The sequence below is a fragment of the Thalia democratica genome, chromosome 1 (genome assembly GCF_965202585.1).
Source record: "Thalia democratica chromosome 1, ktThaDemo2.hap1.1, whole genome shotgun sequence".
Classification (NCBI taxonomy): Eukaryota; Metazoa; Chordata; class Thaliacea; order Salpida; family Salpidae; genus Thalia; species Thalia democratica.
This window is the reverse complement of record NC_139165.1, coordinates 61,055,664-61,063,166: the sequence shown is the minus strand read 5'-3', so window position 1 is coordinate 61,063,166 and position 7,503 is coordinate 61,055,664.

The following is a 7,503-nucleotide window of genomic DNA, read 5'->3' as shown; positions in this document are numbered from 1 at the left end:
TTAAATTATAATTCTTAACACTAATGTAGTCCATGTTTGCAAAGTGGGCGAAATCGCACTTTGGGGTAGTTTTGCTATCAGAAAGCAATAACAAGTAAAGCAAAGAAAAATTAAATGGGCAATTATTTGAACAATTTCTGCTAAAGAGGCGACTACAATAATGAGTTTTGGAAGTCCTATAGTTAATTAATATAAAACATCTAAATTAATTTAATACTTTAATTAAAGAGTATGTGCCTATATTCGTGTGGTAATGCTTAATCAATATTTTCTTAGGTTACTTAGCTTTTAAACAAACTTAAACTAATTTAATAGTTTTCTAGATTTTTTATACCTTAATTTGAAAGAGTTACAACCTACCTTTACAGTTTAAGAATTTAAGCTGCGATTCGTGTGTTAAAGTTGTTTCAAGTTTTCAATAGGTTTTATTTTCTAATTTAATAATACAAGTCAGTTTTTAAATGTTTGAATTATGTCTATACTTAATTTATATCTTATTTGACGTTTTATTTCAGTTTTTTAAACTGTTTGCTACGGTTCGTGCTTAAATCTGTTTTGAGTATCGTTAGAAAATAGTATTTTATTTTGTTATAAGTGTTTGTCCTTATTCGTGTGTGAATACAGTTTTACAATTTTTTAGATGTAAATTTATATTTATAGTCTCAAATCAGTCGTATAATGTAGACTTTTTTTAACTTTTTTTTAATAAATATATGTAATAGTTCGTGTTTTAGTGCGTTTCTATACAGTAGCCTGCCGCTTAGGTACGCACTTTGACAGAGCACAAAAGTGCGTACCCAATCGGCAGTTTATAACTTAGAAATTTTGGTCGTTAATTAGCTACATTAAACCTAGTACAGGTTCGTTTTCATTATAACTGCTTTTTTAGAAAAATTGTACATTTATGTTTCAATCATAGGGTATGTAAATGTCGGATAGGATTCTAAAATGCACGAAGGGAGATTTTTGCACGGGTTGAAAACATTTTTAGTGTTTTTTTTCTTAGTTTTAATTAATTGTAATTTTTTTTTACCATCACTTTTACCCCTAACCCTTAACCTCGGTCAGTAACTTTTTTTTTCTGTTTTTTTTTTTTTTCTCAACTTGTTTATGACCATTTTTATATTATATTTTTTGTACTCTCGAGTAAAATGACACTTCATGCAAGATTGACCCCTCGTGAGAAAATTGACCCTTCGTGCAAAAAATTATTAATGTAGAAGTGTCCCTTCGTGCATATTAGACCCTTCTAGCAAAAACATTTTCGTGCATATTTGACCCGTTTTCGTAAATGTTAACTACACTATGAATTTTTTTCGGTATCAAAATTTCAATTCTAATATTTATACGTTTTTTAAATTTATGCTTTAGTTATTTGGTTTGTAAATGTTATTGCACTGTTCATTATTTTCGTTTATATAAATTTTTTATGACCTTTTAAATATTTTTAACCATATGTATTAATCACAGGGTATCCAAATTTAGACTGCACTGTTTGTATTTTTGTTAAATCAACAAACTTGAAAGTGTTTGTTTTTAATTTTGGATTTGATAAATAATTAGTTATTCTATAACTTTTTTCCGGTTTCTTAAGTGTTTATTTATTTAAATTAAAAATGTAAAATTTATTTAGAAAATTACATTTTTGTATAACTGCTTTTAAGTTTGTTTTTTAATCTCGAAGTAAAAAAAAATATTTTAAAATCAGCGTTTTTTGGCTGAAGAGTCCATACCAACTGGGTGTGCGTATCTAATAAATGCGTACCGAAGCGGCAGTTTACTGTGCTTTATTATTTGTTTCTTTTATGCAAGTCATTACTATTTTCGAAATTACATACAATAAAAACATTTAAAAATATAAACAATCTCGCTTTTAAGGAGCTTATAAAAAGTATTAGTACTTTTGGTTATTAAGTATATTACAATTTAATGCTGCTTAATTTTTTTAAATGATACTAACGTTAAAATTAATTTGAATATTTGTATAAAACAAATAAGATCATTTAAAATATTATAGTTTTTTTTAGTGTTAGTAGTAAAACTTTCTTAAAAAGTTTAAGTGTCATTAATTTTTTTTGTAACAATACTTTTCCTTTTAAGGCTAATAACAAAAGTTGACATTTGAATAAATCAATAAACAGTAAATGCATAATAACATTAAAAAAAAAGTAAATCTGAAAAGATTAATTATCGTTTCCCAAAATTTCTCTAAATTTTCATTAATAATTTGTTTTATTTAAAAATAAGTTTTTGGTCAAGTTTAAGTCTTTTATACTTTTAGTTATATTTAGGTTAGGATATTTTTTAGGCTTAATTGTTTGTTAATTTTTAGTTATATATATATATTGTAATTGTGTTCTTTTTTTTTAAGTTTTACTGTCAAGTTTAGCTTGAACTTAGATATTTTCTTTAACTTATTTTAATTAATTATTTTATTTATTTAATTTTCTTTATCACAAAAGTCGTCCTTACAAATATAAAGTCTTGAAAAAGTAACGTTCCATGCATGTTTGACATCTAGCAAAAAATTTTTTAAGTTAAAGTAAACTAAGTTAAATTTTTTCTTTGAACAAAATCCAAACGTGCAAATTCAACGGAAAGTGCGAATTAAAGAAATCATAATTTGTTTTTTTAATGGCTAATTCTAATATTTTAAAAACCAATAATGTTATAAAAAGATAATATTCAAAATCATATAGTAGACATTTGTTAATAACATTCATTTTATCAAGGCTATTAATATGTCTACTTATTTAACTTACTTATATTTAATCATTATATTTTAGATGTGAACTGCGCTTTTCTTTTTTTTCAATAATTTGTTTTGGATTTTATCCTTTTTTTATTTCATTTAGTGTCATTAATTATGAAAAACAAAAAAAAATATATTGATTCACTAATGTTTAGTTAGTAACAGAGTTGTTTTTAGTTAAATTATAAAAATACAAATAATCAATTTGAAAACAACGTTTGGGTGCGAAGTCAGGGGGAAGTGCGATGCGTGTTCAAAAAAAGGCTAACGTGAGTTTTTTTAGGAATATTATAACCTTTTTTTTTAATTTGATTCTAAACGTCAAAGTTATCAACCCTCTTTTTTATACAGTATTAAAGTCGTTTTACACTTAAAAGATTATATTAGTAAAGTTTTAGGGGGAATTAATTATAAATATTTTAAACTGTTAATAAATTCTTGCTTAGTATGTTGTACTTTTTTTAGAATTTATGTTAATATTACTAAATCCCCTTTAGATGTAAAAATCTTTATAGTTATTTAACCGATTTTGACACCGATAATAGTAAAATAAATGGGCAAGTTCCAAGACCAGAGTTATTAGAAAATATTTTTTGCAAGCCATTTAAACTAATAAATAATTCTAACGGATCGCGTAACTTATATTATAGTTTTAAAATACATAAACATATTGTAATGAAAATTCTAATAAAATTATTGTTTTTAAAACACGATTGACACTTTCTACTGAAGATAAATGTAATAGTTAATTTGTAAATAACTATTTTAGAAAAGCTCAACTTTTTTTTTGTTATAAACATTTTGTTTTTCAGTTAACAAATCTTTGCGTGATAGACTAGATATTTTATTTTTGCTTGATATGCAGAATTAGGTCTGCATAATCTACGTTGAATACTCTTAAAGTGTAATCAGAACTCGTAAGTAGGATATCAAAATAAAAAACTTAAGTATTGTTGAATAATTAATTTTTGAGATTTATTGACAAACCAAATAAAAAGATTTAGAAAAATTATTTAAATGACAATAAATCAAACAGTTATTGTATTTTCATGGTTTTCTATGAAGATAATGCTTTGAAATCATCCTGGACAAGTCATAAACTGTATCCATGAAGTATGACTCGATAACTAAAAGGTCTTCTTCTACCTTATTATTAGACAAAAGTTTTTCTTTCCTTTAATAATTAAAGTATAAAATACAGAACTATAAAATTAAATTTATGACAGTAAAACATTATTAAGAGATAAATTACAAAGAAAAACTTTATAAAAAACTTTATCTGCAAAAAACTATACACTTGTTTCTTATCACTGATGCTTTTTCTTTAATACATGTAAGATATAAAGCTACAAAAAATAGTCTGTTTCAATCAAGAAAGCTTGTTTTGGAGAGTTGATTTGTTGTTTGACTCGTGTCAATTTATTTTGTATAACAACTACAGTGCTTTTTTACTAATCCGGCCAATGTGGAGCTTTTTAATAACTTATGACTAGAATAGCCTTTGGTCAGATAAAAAAAAACAATACTTTTATTTATTTATTTAATCCCTCTTTATTTTGAAGTACATATAATAAAACGCACAATATCATTTTTTAATCTAATACATTTACTTTTTTTCAACGAACCAAACAATTAAAGCAGACATAAAATAAACGAATAATTTTTTTAATCAAGTTTAAATTTAAGTTAACAAAAACAAATCGCACTGTAGACAGCTTTATTTTTCAACATTTTTAAGTTTTAAAGTAAATACATTGGTTGTTGCTGATTTATCAAATTAAACTCTCGACTAAAACTGGCTTAATAAGCGATAAACCGAATAAGCAAGGAAGCACTGTACTTGCTTTTAATTATTAAAGTCCTAGAGTTTTGTTTTCTTTTCATAGTTACCCCCTTTGACATAAGTTTAAAATAAAATTATCCTTTTAGAAGTCAATTACCCATTTACTGTTTGCCCTTTACTAGCTATTGCCCACTTTGGGAAACTTTCCTTTAAATCTTAGCTCAAGATAAATTGTTAAAAAGCAAACAATTTATTAAAGGTAGAAACTAAAATTGTTAATTTAGGTAACTTAAAACTAAAAATTCTATAACTGTTTATAATTTCACAACTGCCCCTTTAAGAAAATCTGCTTTAAGGTGGATATTTACATTATTGGTTAAAATGAATTTACCTAATTTTTTATTGTTGAGTGTTGTAGTGCGATAAATCATGCACATTTGCTTTAGGTATGTGCATTAATTATGTTATTACAGTGCTTATTCACTTATCTGGACATCTTTGACAAGATTTTCTGTAAAAGTTTCTAAATATGGATCATTTTTCTGAATAGTTACAAAAAATATATTTTCTGTATATTATGCAATGCATAATAAATAATAAAAGCTCAACTCCTCTTTTTCTGCTTGTGGAATCACTTGGTGGCAGTGATATCATAATTGGATTGTTGCTATTGTTGTTTTGTACAGAACGTTGGCAGCACTTGCTTGGGGATTTGAGCTTCAGGATTTTCCAACACTTTGTGGTTTTTAGTGTTGAGATTTTAACCTTGTGAGTGTTTGCCAAATGATGTGTCACCAGGGTTTTTTTCAATTAAGGGTTAGGATTAGTTTTTTTATTTTTTATTTTAGTTAGTTAAAAGTTTTACTTTTTTTGTTTATAGATTTAGTTTTATTTTTTAGTTAAATGGTCAAATTTTTTCTTAGTAAATTTAAAGATAGGGCAGGTGGAATAACACGTGATGAGCTCACTTGCATGACCTTCAGAAAACATTTATCGTTGTAGAGGGGAGAGTGAGTTAATTCTGATGTTTTTCTACCTTAAAAAAAAATACTTTTAAAGTGTCTACAGAGTTGACCTGCCTATGCTAAACTGCTCCATTATAAAAGACTTAGACACATTTTTTTAGCCATTTTACAAACTTCTAGTTAATTTTTAATGATTAGTGCAACTTGTTTTTTTTTGATGTCTTGTTCATTTCTAAAGCCTGGTATGTTGAGTATGTGAAACTTGTATAACTTAAAAATAAACAAAAAAAAATGATGCATCTCATCTCAAAAAAAAAGGGTTTGAATTAACAACCTTTATAATATAGTTTGGGTTTTAAACTGTTATACATTCATTTCCTAAAAAACTTAGAATTTTATCTATTATCAAAAAAACTTTTAAAATTAAAAAAAAAATTAGTCATATTTAAATCACATTATTAAAAAAAAAGCTGACTTACTTTACATACAAAGGTTTTTGGTAACTAAACTAGTTTTAAACAAAGTTATAATTTAACCTTTAGTAGTATATTTCTCCTCTAGAAGTTGAGATCTTTTTATTAGTTTTTGAAAAATCAAAACATGTAGTATTATATTATGTCATAATAATGAACTAAATTGCAGAACTTATGAAAACATTTAAAATATTTTACATTATGAAAGCTCAAATATTTGTATCATACTAAAATGTTTGTGCTTAATATTAGAATACTTTTGAAATTTCTTCTTGACAGAAACTGTCCAGATAAAAGCTTCTGGATATATGAAGTCTTGATAAGTGAATAAGCACTGTACTTCTTAATTATAAAACATTAATAAAGAAATAGTAATATAGTCTTCAAACTAAAAATTTTAAGTTAGATTTTTTGAATTACTTAAGCTAAGCTTTAAAGCAGAGGTTGGCAAACTGGGCCAAATTTTAAACCAAAAGCATATTTCTGCTTTCTTGGGTATACTATTCATCTATAAGGATACTCATTAAAAAGAAAAAAGCATACATGTAAAAAAAACCTACTAGGCTCTTAGTTTGGTACTAGTAATTGCTTGTACTATTTTTTTGACCTTTTCAAAATAGTGTTTTTTATTGATTACTGCAATTATTTTGCATATCTGCTACCCCAAAGACTTTGTTTTATAGAGTGCGTCCTGTGACTTATAAAAGGCTGCTAATCTCTGCATCAAAGACAAATGTTAATAAATCAAGTAAAGGAAGGTTGGTTTTATAAGCTTATACAAACTGATGTTTATATTGGAGGAAAAGTTTTTGTTTATTAAAACTAAAAAAAAAATAATTAAATTCAAAATTAGTTTTGTTTAATGCTAATTTTTATGAGGCAGGTAGAATTACAGTTATAATTGAAAAAAAAGAGTTTAAAACTATATAAAATTTAGCAGGATATTACACAGTGTTTTATTTATATTTTCATAGTTTTCATTTTATTTTATATTAAGGAAACAAGGGAAAATGGTTAAGGTGTAAAAAGTGGTATTTTTTTACTTAGTAAATAGCATCTTATCTTAGAACATAAAATACTGTTTTTGTTTAGAGGTTAAAGCATGCTCTGAAGTCTTAAAAAATTTATTTATAATTTGTTTTTACATATTTAAAAATTAAAAAAAACTTTTATTTTAAGGAATATACGGTAGTTATTTAGGATGATGTAGCACAAATATTGAGCTGAAACTATATTATATTTAATGTCTTTTTTAACCATAACTTTTGACTAAAATCAATGTTTTCAGTCTAATAAGTTTAGTTTAAAAAGGTGCTAAATATATAAATGGAATTAAATTTTTTTATCTTATATTAAAAAAACTTAAATGTTAACTGTTTATATTTTACAATATTGTAATTGATATAAACTATTGTTTTGATATTATTGCTTTATATTGTAAAATGAAAACAATTAAATATTTAAATTTTATTGTTTTATAATTATTAAATTTAATTCTGTTTATGTATTTATAAAATATTTTTTTTAGCC